Raw genomic sequence first — 13,291 nt, forward strand, 5'->3', positions numbered from 1 at the left:
AGGTCACAGCAGTGAGAGGCCCGCGTACCGCAAAAAAAAAAAAAAAAAAAAAAATCAATCTAAAAACAAACTCTCTGAGACATTTGTTTCTCTTCAATAAGCAGGAGCCATATATTATCCTTTAACAATCCTGGTTACAGTTCATTTTAGGTTTGACATTTCTTTTTGGTCACTGGATTGAAAGATTAGAGAGGAGTTTTGATATCCTCACTATAAATTCTCTTGGTAAATGCCAATTATAGTATTTAAGGCTAAGTGGCTATATACTTAACTAGCAGTAATGGTCTCATGAGATAAATATTAGTAAATGTAAAATGTTTTATAACTTTATTAACTGTTTTTACTTGTTTATTAATAACAGTACCATGTATAGCTTAGGAAGAATTTTTGATAAATTATTCATGTTTGAATTAAAGGGAAGATAATCAAATTTACTGAATCCTCAGAATTTGTCTGGTGCATGTACGTGTTCTCATCTCACTAATTTATACCACAGCCCTATGGGGGAGTAACTCCATGTACAGTGGAGGAAACCGTGCCTTAGAGTGGTCATTTATTTGTCTCAAGTTCTCTGAATTGTAAATGGTGGAGTCAGGATTTGAACACAGTTCTATGTAATTCTGAAGCCATTTTTGTTGTTGTTGTTTAATTAAAAAATTAAGACTGATCTAGTAAGCTTAGGTTTCCTTCGTAAAGTTTGTTATTAATATACAGTAAGATATACACTTGAACACACCGGTTTAAAATTACATGAAACAGCAGGATGTCTGTATGTATATACACACACATATGCACATGTGCACTCATGCTCATACACTTTCCTGTTAGAGTGATTATCTAATCTGACTCTACATTAATAATAATAATGATAATAATAAATTAATATTAATATAATATTAATATATTAATATAATAATAATAATTCTACGTTAAAAGGGCATGGTGAAAAAATGGTGCTTTTCTTTCTTTTTTCCTTTTTCCTTTTTTAAAAGGGAATTACTTATAAGGTGTGTATTTACATACATAAACTATTATATTGGCATTTTATGGTAATATTGTCTGATGGCATTATTGCAACCATTATTATCAGCATTCTCATATAATTCTTTTTTTTAAATTAACTTATTTATATATATTATTTGTTTTTGGCTGCATTGGGTCTTCATTGCTGCACCTGGGCTTTCTGTAGTTGCAGCGAGTGGGAGCTACTCTTTGTAGTGGTGCACAGGCTTCTCATTACAGTGGCTTCTCTTGTTGCGGAGCACAGGCTCTAGGCATGCGGGCGTCAGTAGTTGTGGAGCGTGGGCTCAGTAGTTGTGGTTCTCAGGCTCTAGAGAGCAGGCTCAGTAGCTGCGGCGCATGGGCTTAGTTGCCCTGTGGCATGTGGGATCTTACCGGACCAGGGATCGAACCCGTGTCCCCAGCATTGGCAGGCAGATTCTTAACCACTGCACCACCAGGCAAGTCCCAGCATTCTCGTATAATTCTTATTTCAACTCCAGGGAGCTTCTTAATTCTTTGTATCATATTTAGAATTTGAGAATGAAGAAAATAACTGACTGCCCAAATCATCTTTTTCAAAATTAGTCTATTCACTCTTGGAAGTTTCCTTTCCTTCTCCTTCTCTTTGATTTTTTGTTCTGTTGTCTTCAATTACACAGGCCTTTGATACAATCAGTAGTCATTAATTTTGAATCACACTTAACAAAATTTAACTTGTAGATAGAAGAAGTAAATATTTTAAGGCCACATGAATTCATATTGCTATTTTTCAAACATGTCCATAAAACGTGTTACTTTATTCTGTTTCCCTCTTATTCAGACACAAGCTAGCTCTTTTTATATTCTACAAAGACTGAAACATGTTTAGATGAGAATGGACATGCCCATTTCTTCTTCCCTTTTGACATTTGGCTCCAGTGACGTCAAAAGCTCCCATGCCGACCTCTGTTAGTCACACGCACCAATTTGGGATTGAATTCAGGCTAGTGTGTATTGGGGAATGGGGTTCAACAGTGACTTAGGAAAGTGAGGATACAGACCTGCTTCATTGTTTATGGAGCAAGGGAAGTTGGGGAGACAGAAAGAGATGGATTTTATGTGAGTTGCAGAATTGTGACCCCAAAAGCAGCAGTTTGAGGGTAACTCTTTTGGTTTCTCTTCTCCATTTGTTACATGCAAGGACAGAGGTACCATTGATACCCCAATCCAGTGTTCAGGGCAGGGACATCTAGCATCTACTTAAGAGAAGTGTGTGTCAGGCCAGGGACTTTCCTCACTCCCACCCCCTCATGCCATGAGGACTGTGACTGGATATTAGACTCTTTCCTTATGGACCCTATTTCATTTCTAGTTTCCAAACTACCCAGGACTGACTTTCTTGTAGAAACATGAAGAGATTCAAGATTTTTACTTTAAAAGCAGTTAATGTTGTACAATTGTGAATAATTTCCAGGATCGGAAATTGAATGTAAAATTGTTCAAATGACTTGTCTTTTCACAGCTTTGTCTATCGTCGGTGAATTCTTTGCCAGCTATTTCCATAGCCACGCTCCTAGATTTTGAAAACAGTTAATTTGTCTAGGCAGGAACTTTTCTGGTAGCTTTGTTTCATGGCCAAATCATTCAAACAACTCGCCTTAAATTTGTTTTGGAAGCTTAATTATAATGAACAACAACAACAAAAAAGTTACAACTTGGCAATGTCTATTAAAATCTACTAAAATAAAAAAAATTTATAGTAAACTAGAATATCTAGTAATCACTATATCAGGAATTTATTCTACTAAAATACTCTGAAAAGTATGCAGTGATACTACTTAGTAAAAGATTGGTGAAATAAAGGCATAAACTTAAAATGGAACACTATTCAGCTGTTAAAGCAAATGAGATAGATCCAGCTCAGCAGCTGGAACTACAGCAACTGGAAAAAAGCAAGAGGCAAAGAGTGTATAATATGATCAAATTTTCATCTTAAATATCTACATTTATGTACAAATAGCACACAGGTATCTTTGTATGTCTATAAGAAAGCTAAATAAAAACACTAAATTGTTATCCTCTGGGGAGATAGGTTTATGGGCCACATTTTCTTTTTTTGTTTTGTATTTCAAAACTGTTTCAATTTTTAATAATTATCACGTGTTCCTTTTGAAATAGAAAACATACTTCAAAAATACCCTGTTTCTTTCCTTTTCACCCCTTCAAAACAAGTCAAGAGGCCCAGTCAGGGGAAGTATTGGGTCTGTGATCCTAAGAGACCTGATGTATGAAGACTTGGGCCTCCCTTCTCAGTATGATATTTTGTCTCAAAAGTCTTATCCTGACCGAACCATCAAGCCTAATTAAAAATGGAAAATTCATGGAAGGAGAGGCCTCCCTGCACACCCCAGGGGAGCCATTCTTTCCTGGCTCCCTCTGGATCCTTCCAGTTCATTAGCTAAGAAAGAGTTAGAGGAGATGTCTCTGGCCACAGCTGCTGCCTTCTCGAGTGTCAGTCTGATCTGGTGAGCAAAACCCCCCATGGGAAGCAGCAGGCTCTCAGCAGCCTGCCAGCCCAGCCCGCTGGCTGCCTCCGAAGCAGGCCTGCTGGCTAGGCCTGCCCTCCCTCCGTCTACCCCCTCCTTCCTCTTTAAGCCACTGTGGTACGGATAATCATTAGGCAACAAGGGAACTGAGGGGTTTATTCTTCCAGGTGGGTGTGCCAGGAGTGAGGCACTCAGACCTTGGGGATTTACTGTGGATATCCCAGAGATCTTGGAGATGACCAGAGCCAGTGGCCATATTTGGGTGAGGAACACTGTGTGCCCCCTGGCAACTGTACTCTATACTCTGAGGGGTGTTTAGGAAAGAGAACTGTTCTTTGCTGCTCTTCCCTGTGAACCTGAGGCCCCCTTTGTGGGGATGCTCTCGCCCTCACTGTGGCCCAGGAGAAACCCAAGGAAGGAAACAAGTCTGAGAACAAGAATCTCATTAATTTGAAGGTGGCAGGCGGGATGAGTCACATAGCAGATAATGACATCAGGAACATCTGGAGCCGGTTGTGCTGTGGCGGCAGCCCACCTGACAATGGAAATGGAGTAGGAAGATAGCGAGAGTCCAGCAGAAGACAGAAAGTTCTGCCCAGAAGGGTCCTTCTCTGCTCCTTAATTCCAGAACTATGTTTCCATAGATCACGTTCCATCAAAGAAAATCGCAGTTTGGTCATTTCCTGACCATTTACACTACAGTTTCTGTAGTCTTGGTTCTCTGCCCTCTCTCCCCTCCCCCTTTTACTGATATGATTATATTGACCACAGGGCAGGCAAAACCAAACTAGTTCTATGGAAATAGCCCCTTTTTCCATCTGAGGCCTAATCATTCAACTTTTTTATATCCTAGTAAATTTTTTGCTTTCATTTTTTAATAAGAAATCTTGCATATCTTGATTACTTAGATAATTTTAGTGCTTTTCTTGTGTCATTGTAAAATGAAGTATTTTCAGATCATATCTGTGTGTAGCTAATTCAAGTAGGGCAATCTCTGTATTTAGATAGAGATAAATTACACTAAAGAAATTACTGTCAGATTTTTTATTTTCTTTCAAGTCCAGGAATTTGCTGCTTGTGGTAGAGCCCACTGGAACTCACTAATAAATGTGTTCTTTCCTTCCCGGGCACAAAGCTAGACCTCATTTCTCAACCTCTTGTGCTCCTCTTCCAGGCCTGACCCATAAAATCCCCTATCGCCAAGTCCTACTCTCTTCTCCATTTGTCTGCTGAATGGAGCGATTCAAAGACTAAAGAGGATCAGAATTATAAGATGGAAGAACCTGAGTCCTAAATAACTTTGTGGAGCAGAGTCCCTCTAATGACCCACATTGGACTGCGCTATGAACAAAAAGTTAACTTTTAATGTTCTAAGCCACTGAGTTTTTTTTTTTTTTTTTTGCTACAGCAGTGTCTCTTCTGATATCTTATTTAAATGAGCTACTTTAAAAAGAGTTCAGAGGTGCTTTCTGTCTACTTTAACTTATTTCCATGATAGGAAATACTACAGGACTATTAATATTCTATGTTGTTAGGTCTCCATTTATAGGCAGAGCTAGTTCATGGCATCAGTATCTCTTTAAAGCAAGTTTTGTTTCTTTTTTTAAATAGCAATATCCTATGAAATATTTATGGGCAAGCCCTCAGACTGTTTACATTGGAGTGCTGTTAGTTTCAAGGACAAAAAATTGACTTTCCATGTAGCAAGACTAAACACAAAATACTCACTTTCTTCAACTGCAACATAGTGGCTGGAGGTAAGGGAGCATTGTTATTATGTCATTTCTAAGATGCCTTCCAGATACAATGTTCTGATCCTCTAAGTTTGCTTGTAACAGAAACTAACTTTTAGTAAAAGAAAAAAAAATTTATTGAATAGATTTGCCTAGCTCACACAATAACAGAAAATAAGATCTCACAAGTATAGAAGCCATGGGATCTCAGTCGGAGTAGCTCATGGAAAGTCTCTTAGCAGCCATCAGAATGATGCAGCTCCATTTATCTTCTATCTGTTCCTCCCTTGCCCAATATTCCGTTTCCTGGTGGAGAGGGTCAGATGTAGATAGTTTACATGCCTACCTCTCAGCCAGGATAGGGTGTCAAGACTGAGAGACCCAGGAGTACCACAAGGAGGGTAAAAGGAGAGCACACCCAAAAGAAAGGCAGGACTCTGAAATACCCCTTTAGAAACACAAAAGGTGGTAGCAGGAAAAGTAGAAGCAAGGTTAGATGGCTGTCAATCTCTTTTCCCCGATTGTATCCTCTGAAGGATCTGGGTCCTCTTTCTCGTCTAATAAATATCTGAAAAGATGATGCCAGGTCAACATATAGAACTTTTACAACTAAAGGCATTATTTTTGTAACTAAATGATTGAGTTACCAATCATTAGAATAGTAGTAGGCATTATCACCTAAGAGCCTAAAATATTTTACTTTATTTAGTTGCTTATAATATGAATGAGACTCTTGGGCGTCTATTCTGAAAATGTGAGGTATAATCATTATAAGCACGTGGCACTGTGGGTAATGGCAGTTTTTAATACTATGCTTAAATTAGCAACATTAACAGGGTACAGCCAAATTGAATATTGTATCTTCAGATTGACAGCAACTTTTAAAGTAATTACTTCATTTTAGTAAGAAGCAACATTTGGGCTCATTAGCATCTGAGGTCAAAAGGACAGTGAGTAAATCATGTGAAGCTTGGTTATTGATCCTTGAATCACTGGGCTCTTAATCCATAGTATCGCTAGCTCCTTGTCTGGGTTGGTTACATGTGCTCTGTGAAATGCAGTTACATTCATTTTTAAAAATTCTATTTGGAAATAATGTTAGACTTACAGAAGAGTTTCAATGATAGTACAGAGAGTTCCCATATACCGTTCACCTAGCTTCCTCTAATGTTAACACTTTATGTGTCCATAGTTACAGTCATTATTTGTGGTTAAACATGAACACAGTCATTTAGACTTAACAGAGACAGATTGATGCATTTAAAAACATGGGGTTTTGGATTCTAACAAACTTGGATTTAGGTGCTATATCACACTTACTAGCTAGTAGACAATGTCAGACAAGTTACTTGTCTGTAAAAATGGGGTGCCTTCTTTCTTACAAGGTCCTTGTGGGCATAAAAATGGAATCATAAAGTTTTAGTACATGGTAGATCCTTAATAAATGTTCATTTCTTCCTGCATCTCTCATCAATCTTTTTGCCCCTCTCTAAACCTTCCTTCTCCTCTTTCTCTGTTCATATCATTGGATAATGTCACTTTTTTCCTGGCTTTTGTTTTCTGCTTTTGTGTCTGTCCCCAACCAGACTGCCTTCCCAATCCTCCAGTTCTGGCATTTTCTGGTTCTGGGGGAGGAGATGGCCTTTTTGACCTTAGTATTGCCCCGCCTCTTGCCGATTTAGCTTTAACACTCACCAAGCTGAGTTCGAAGTACAAAATGTTTCCACATCACTAACAAGGACATGGAGAAATTATAAGGAAAAAAATGAAACCAACTTTCTGTTACAAAATGTTTGTGAATGTATTGTGTGTGTGTGTGAGTGTGTATAGGTGTGCAGGGGGGCAATCAGACAATCAGACAACAATATAAACTCTGAAAAACAACACAAACTCCCCTTCACTTTAACACTGGAAGGGATTCCTAGTATGTGAAGTTCAACACCCTGGATCCAAATAATCCATTTTAGCCAAGTGGGACTCAGATTCTTGAAGGGCTAATCTACTCTCGTCATTTACTCTGATGCATGCCCGCAGGGAAGGGAAACAGTACAACACTGGCACCATTTCACCTCTCAAAAAAATCTGCTTAAAACCAGATGCTTGGTAGCCATATGACAGACGCTCCACCCTGAGGAGGGGGCTCCCCTCAGGGACCCAGGAGAGGCACCGGTGATTATGCTGTATGCCTGCTTCTAAGCCTAATGGGCAGGCTGGGAGGGAGAGATGGAGCCCTTAACATCTTGGAGATGACACCCTTTGAGCCATAAGTGCTCCAAACAGGATTTAGTCTCAGCTCAGCAGCTGTCCCATGGCTGCAGCCTTTTTTTGCCATATGGGGGAGCCGTATTTGGCATGGAATTGGGATCATCAGGCTGGTAGAAACCCCATTATCTGTGTGAGAGTGTGGGTCAGAGGCCTAATTTGAGAGTGAGGGAGAGAAAGGAGGATAGGCACTGTCACTCTCTAGTTGCCTTTTTCTTTTTTTAAAATTTTAATTCCAGGGCTGTTGTTGTTTTGGTCTCCAACCCACAATAGGAGAGGGGCATGAGTGTTCCTTTGTCACCATCAGGGACTATAATAAGGAAAAAACAATAATTAGGGTTGGGCTGGCAAGGAGTTTCTCCAAGAGGAAATGCTTGCCCATGGTGGGTTTGTTCGGAAGTCTAGCATGGGTCATTGGAAGGATCACAAAGTGAAAACATGACCATTTGGTAAAGCAAATGGAAGCCAGATGTGAGGCAAGTAGCATTTCTGTAGCAGCTACACACTGGGATGTTTAGTGGCGCAGGAAGCTCAAAGGCTGAGGTCCGGCAGTGTTCTTGCTTGTGGCGGCTGTGGCTGGGACATAGGACCAGGGGCGCCTTCTTTTCCTGAGTGATGTGGGGAGGGCGTGGGCAGAGAAGCGATGATCAGTGGCCTAATTTGTTATGGTTAAGGATTGAATCATTAGCAAAAAACGTATTGGATAGTTGAGCTTTGCAGAGGTAGCAGAAACATAATCATTTTTTTTAAACATCTTTATTGGAGTATAACTGTTTTACAATGGTGTTTTTTTTTTTTTAATCATTTGGACTAAGAGCTCAGTGTTAGGGATATTCAAGTTTGTGGAAATATGATATGCAGTCTTTCAGAAGAAAAATACTAACATGTCATATCAGTACAACTATATGACCTAGTAGAAAAATGGTTGACAAACAAGAAACCTGATTTATCATTTAGGTTCTTTGGCTGATTTGCTTCAGTTTCTTTATGTATCAATGGGAATGATAATAATGGTTAACACCTTATAATGATTAGCCAGGTACTTTCTAAACACATTTAGGTACTGTTAATGTCCTCTTCATTTTATCATGAAGGAGGTGTGACCTGAGTTAAAGAACATAGCTAGTAACACAGAGTCACCATTTTGATCCTGACTCCAGAGCCTATATGTACAACTCACACACCATACTGTCTACTCTATTTACCCCATAGGGTTTGGCAGTGATGAAATTAGGTAATTGAAAGGAACAGACTAGTTTTGAGATGGTTGATAGAATGGAAAAAGCCTACACTTTGGAGCCTGGTAAAAGTGAATATGAATCCTCTTATCACCTTGTGACTAGCTGCAAATTACTTAATCTTACCATTTTTGGTTCTGTCATTTTAATTGGGAATGGTAATGACTATTTTGCTGATTGTTGGAAGGTTAGAGATGATGTATATAAAGTGTTCAATTTGTAGTAGGAACTCAAAACTTGGTAGATATCATTGTTTGCTCCTACTTTTATATATTAGTCTTGAGAACCAGGACCATGCACATATTTTTACATCCTGCTTTAGTTATAATGGGGCTGAGAACAAAGCTGTCACTCAGCTATCAATAACAAAGGCTTATGTTTACTTGGGGCTTACCATGGGCTAGGTGCTGTTCTAGGTTCTCTACATATATTAACTGAGGTCACCACAAGGTGAAGAAGTTACTCTTAGTGCCCTAATTTTGCAGATGAGGAAGTAACTTGTTCAGAGTCACACGGTTTGTAAGTGACAGAGTTGGGTTTTGAAACCAGGAGTCTGGTTCTTAATTACTATCCTATTAGTCATAGCTTCATAAGATCATAGAGTTGGAGGAAGAGATAGAGGTTTTATAGTTCAACCTTATGCCCCACAGTGTGAATTACTTGCTTGATATTTCTGAGAGATGCTTATTCAGCCTCTGCTTGTTTATCTTCAGTAATAAGGTGCTCCACGGCCCAAGGAGGCAATTCTTTCATTTGCTGGGCAACTCTTTGCAAGCGCTTTGTAACGTTAACTGAAACCAGATTTACCTTTTCTTTCTCCATTGATCTTCTAGTTTTTGAGTACCGGAACAAGGTTAGCTCACTCTTCAGCATGACACCTCTTTGCTATTTGAAAACCACTATGTCCTCTTTTGCAAGCCAGCAACTTCAGTTTCCCTCAATGGTGACTCATTGGCCAACTCATCCTAGTTGGCCCTCTGACTGTTTCTTTTTATGTGTGGTAGAATAAAACATGACAGTTACGGTCTGTCAACAGTACATTATTATTTTCTTAAGTAAAGATTGCATTAGTTTTTTGCACAACCTTATCACACAGTTTGCTCCTACTGGCTTTAGGTAACTGTAACCTCCTGTTTATTAGTCTGCTCAGGCTGCCATAGCAAAATATCATAGGCTAGGTGGCTTAAACAACAGAAATTTATTTTCTTATGTTTCTGGGGACTAGAAGTTCAAGATAAAGGTTCTGGCTGATTTGTTTTTCGGCGAGAACTCTTTTCCTGGCTTGAAGACAGATGCCTTCTCACTGTGTCTTCACATGGCCTTTCCTTGGTGCTTGTGTGTGTGGGGAGAGAGCAAGACCTCGATGTCTCTACCTCTTTTATAAGTCCCATAGGATTAGGACCCACCCTTATGACCTCATTTAACCTTTATTACCTCCTGATAGGCCCTAACTCCAAATGCAGTCATATTGGGGAGGGGGTGATTAGGGCTTCAACATACAGATTTTGGGAGACACAGTTCAGTCCATAGCATCCTATGACCACAGGGTGTAGCTGTGTGCTGGAGACGTGTGATGGAGAACTGAAGGGAAGGGCCATGGCCACTTAATCTTGGCTGCAGGGCAGTGTGGAAAGAGTCAAAACTGCACTTCTGTCTTCAGGGCTTGTACTCTCTGTCTCTGTAATTCCACTGAGGCACTGAGGTTTCCTTTTCTTGGTTTTGAGTAGCTGTGATATGACAAAGTGGTAAAAGAAAGGGAGACAGACAGGTGAAATCTGTTATTGCATCAATAACTGAGCTTCAAGCCCAGGGATTTCCCCATATATCTCATATTGGGCATTTTGCCTTCCTGCCATTGGAAACAGACGCAGGGAGGGCAGGTTGTAAGCCGGAGCCCTTAATCATAGGTCAAAGGGAGCTCTCTCAGGACCTTCATTGCTGGTAGAATGACTGTGGAGACCTGCCAGAGAAATTCCAGCAGCCTTATAGAGAGGCTTAAGGTAGGGAGACCCACTGCTCCTGGGACCCAGCCTACTTCAGCCTGGAGGAGAGTAAGGACAGGGCAAGCAGGGCATGTCCATTAGGATTCTCCAGATTGCAAACCTATGCCTTAAGTAAGATGAGAATATATTGGTTCACATAAAGTACACAGGCAGGCTGAGCTTCCAGTGTGGTCTGATCCAGTGCTCACATATTATCACTATGACCAGTCTCTAGGCTTGCTTCATTTGGGTGTCAGCTTTACTGGCTCACTTTGTGGTTTTATATGCTCCCACTACCAATTCCAGAGGAAGACTAAACATGTTTCCTTGGCTCTGACTGGGTGATGTGCCATTCTGGAAGTAATCAGTGTAGCCACAGGGATGGGATATGTTGTTTTTTAAAGCCAGTCAGGGACTCCCCTGTAGCTAGGGTTGGATTCAGTTCCATGGAAACCACATGACTGGAGAATGGTGGAGGGTGGTTTCCCAAAGGAAATTTTGAATCCTCTTTCCCAAAGGAAAAGAAGCTTAAGAGACAAAAACTTTGGATATCTCAGAACTTTTGGAAATGGCTGTTGGGCAGAAACAACAGCTGTTTATTAGAGAGCATTTCTGACATGGTCCCCAAAATAAATCTTCAATCAGTTTTACTGGAATGTCCCTGAGAATTGTAATAAAATGTCACTTTTTCTTCATACTCTTATTACAGCAACTTTATGTTTTTATATGATGGAGGTTAGGATTATAGTCCTTTCAAATTTTCTCCCATTTATTTTTTATTTTTATTATTATTTTTAACATCTTTATTGGAGTATAATTGTTTTACAATGGTGTGTTAGTTTCTGCTTTATAACAAAGTGAATTAGTTATACATACTCATATGTTCCCATATCTCTTCCCTCTTGTGTCTCCCTCCCTCCCACCCTCCCTATCCCACCCCTCTAGGGGGGTCACAAAGCACCTAGCTGATCTCCCTGTGCTTTGCAGCTGCTTCCCACTAGCTATCTATTTTATGTTTGGTAGTGTATATATGTCCATGCCACTCTCTCACTTCGTCCCAGCTTACCCTTCCCCCTCCCCATATCCTCAAGTCCATTCTCCAGTAGGTCTATATCTTTATTCCCATCTTGCCCCTAGTTTCTTCATGACCTTTTTATTTTTTCTTAGATTCCATATATATGTGTTAGCATACAGTGTTTGTTTGTCTCTTTCTGACTTACTTCACTCTGTATGACAGACTCTAGGTCCATCCACCTCACTACAAATAACTCAATTTCATTTCTTTTTATGGCTGAGTAATGTTCCATTGTATATATATGCCACATCTTCTTTATCTATTCATCTGTTGATGGACACTTAGGTTGCTTCCATGTCCTGGCTATTGTAAATAGAGCTGCAATGAACATTTTGGTACATGACTCTTTTTGAATTATGGTTTTCTCAGGGTATATGCCCAGTAGTGGGATTGTGGAGTCATATGGTAGTTCTATTTGTAGTTTTTTAAGGAACCTCCATACTGTTCTCCATAGTGGCTGTATCAATTTACATTCCCACCAGCAGTGCAAGAGTGTTCCCTTTTCTCCACACCTTCTCCAGCATTTATTGTTTGTAGATTTTTTAATGATGGCCATTCTGACTGCTGTGAGGTGATACCACATTGTAGTTTTGATTTGCATTACTCTAATGATTAATGATGTTGGGCATTCTTTCACGTGTTTGTTGTCAATCTGTATATTTTCTTTGGAGAAACGTCTATATAGGTCTTCTGCCCATTTTTGGATTGGGTTGTTTGTTTTTTTGATATTGATCTGCATAAGCTGCTTGTAAATTTTGGAGATTAATCCTTTGTCATTTGCTTCATTTGCAAATATTTTCTCCCATTCTGAGGGTTGTCTTTTCGTCTTGTTTATGGTTTCCTTTGCTGTGCAAAAGCTTTTAAGTTTCATTAGGTCCCATTTGTTTATTTTTGTTTTTATTTCCCTATCTCTAGGAGGTGGGTCAAAAAGGATCTGGCTGTGATTTGTGTCATAGAGTGTTCTGCCTATGTTTTCCTCTAAGAGTTTGATAGTGTCTGGCCTTACATTTAGGTCTTTAATCCATTTGGAGTTTATTTTTGGGTATGGTGTTAGGGAGTGTTCTAAATTCATTCTTTTACGTGTGGCTGTCCAGTTTTCCCAGCACCACTTGTTGAAGAGGCTGAATTTTCTCCACTGTATATTCTTGCATCCTTTATCAAAGATAAGGTGACCATATGTGCATGGGTTTATCTCTGGGCTTTCTATCCTGTTCCATTGATCTATATTTCTGTTTTTGTGCCAGTACCATACTGTCTTGATTACTGTAGCTTTGTAGTATAGTCTGAAGCCAGGGAGCCTGAATCCTCCAGCTCCATTTTTCGTTCTCAAGATTGCTTTGGCTATTTGGAGTCTTTTGTGTGTTTCCATACAAATTGTGAAATTTTTTGTTCTAGTTCTGTGAAAAATGCCAGTGGTAGTTTGATAGGGATTGCATTGAATCTGTAGATTGCTTTGGGTATTAGAGTCATTTTC

Source organism: Physeter macrocephalus, chromosome 11, assembly GCF_002837175.3.
Source record: "Physeter macrocephalus isolate SW-GA chromosome 11, ASM283717v5, whole genome shotgun sequence".
Lineage (NCBI taxonomy): Eukaryota > Metazoa > Chordata > Mammalia > Artiodactyla > Physeteridae > Physeter > Physeter macrocephalus.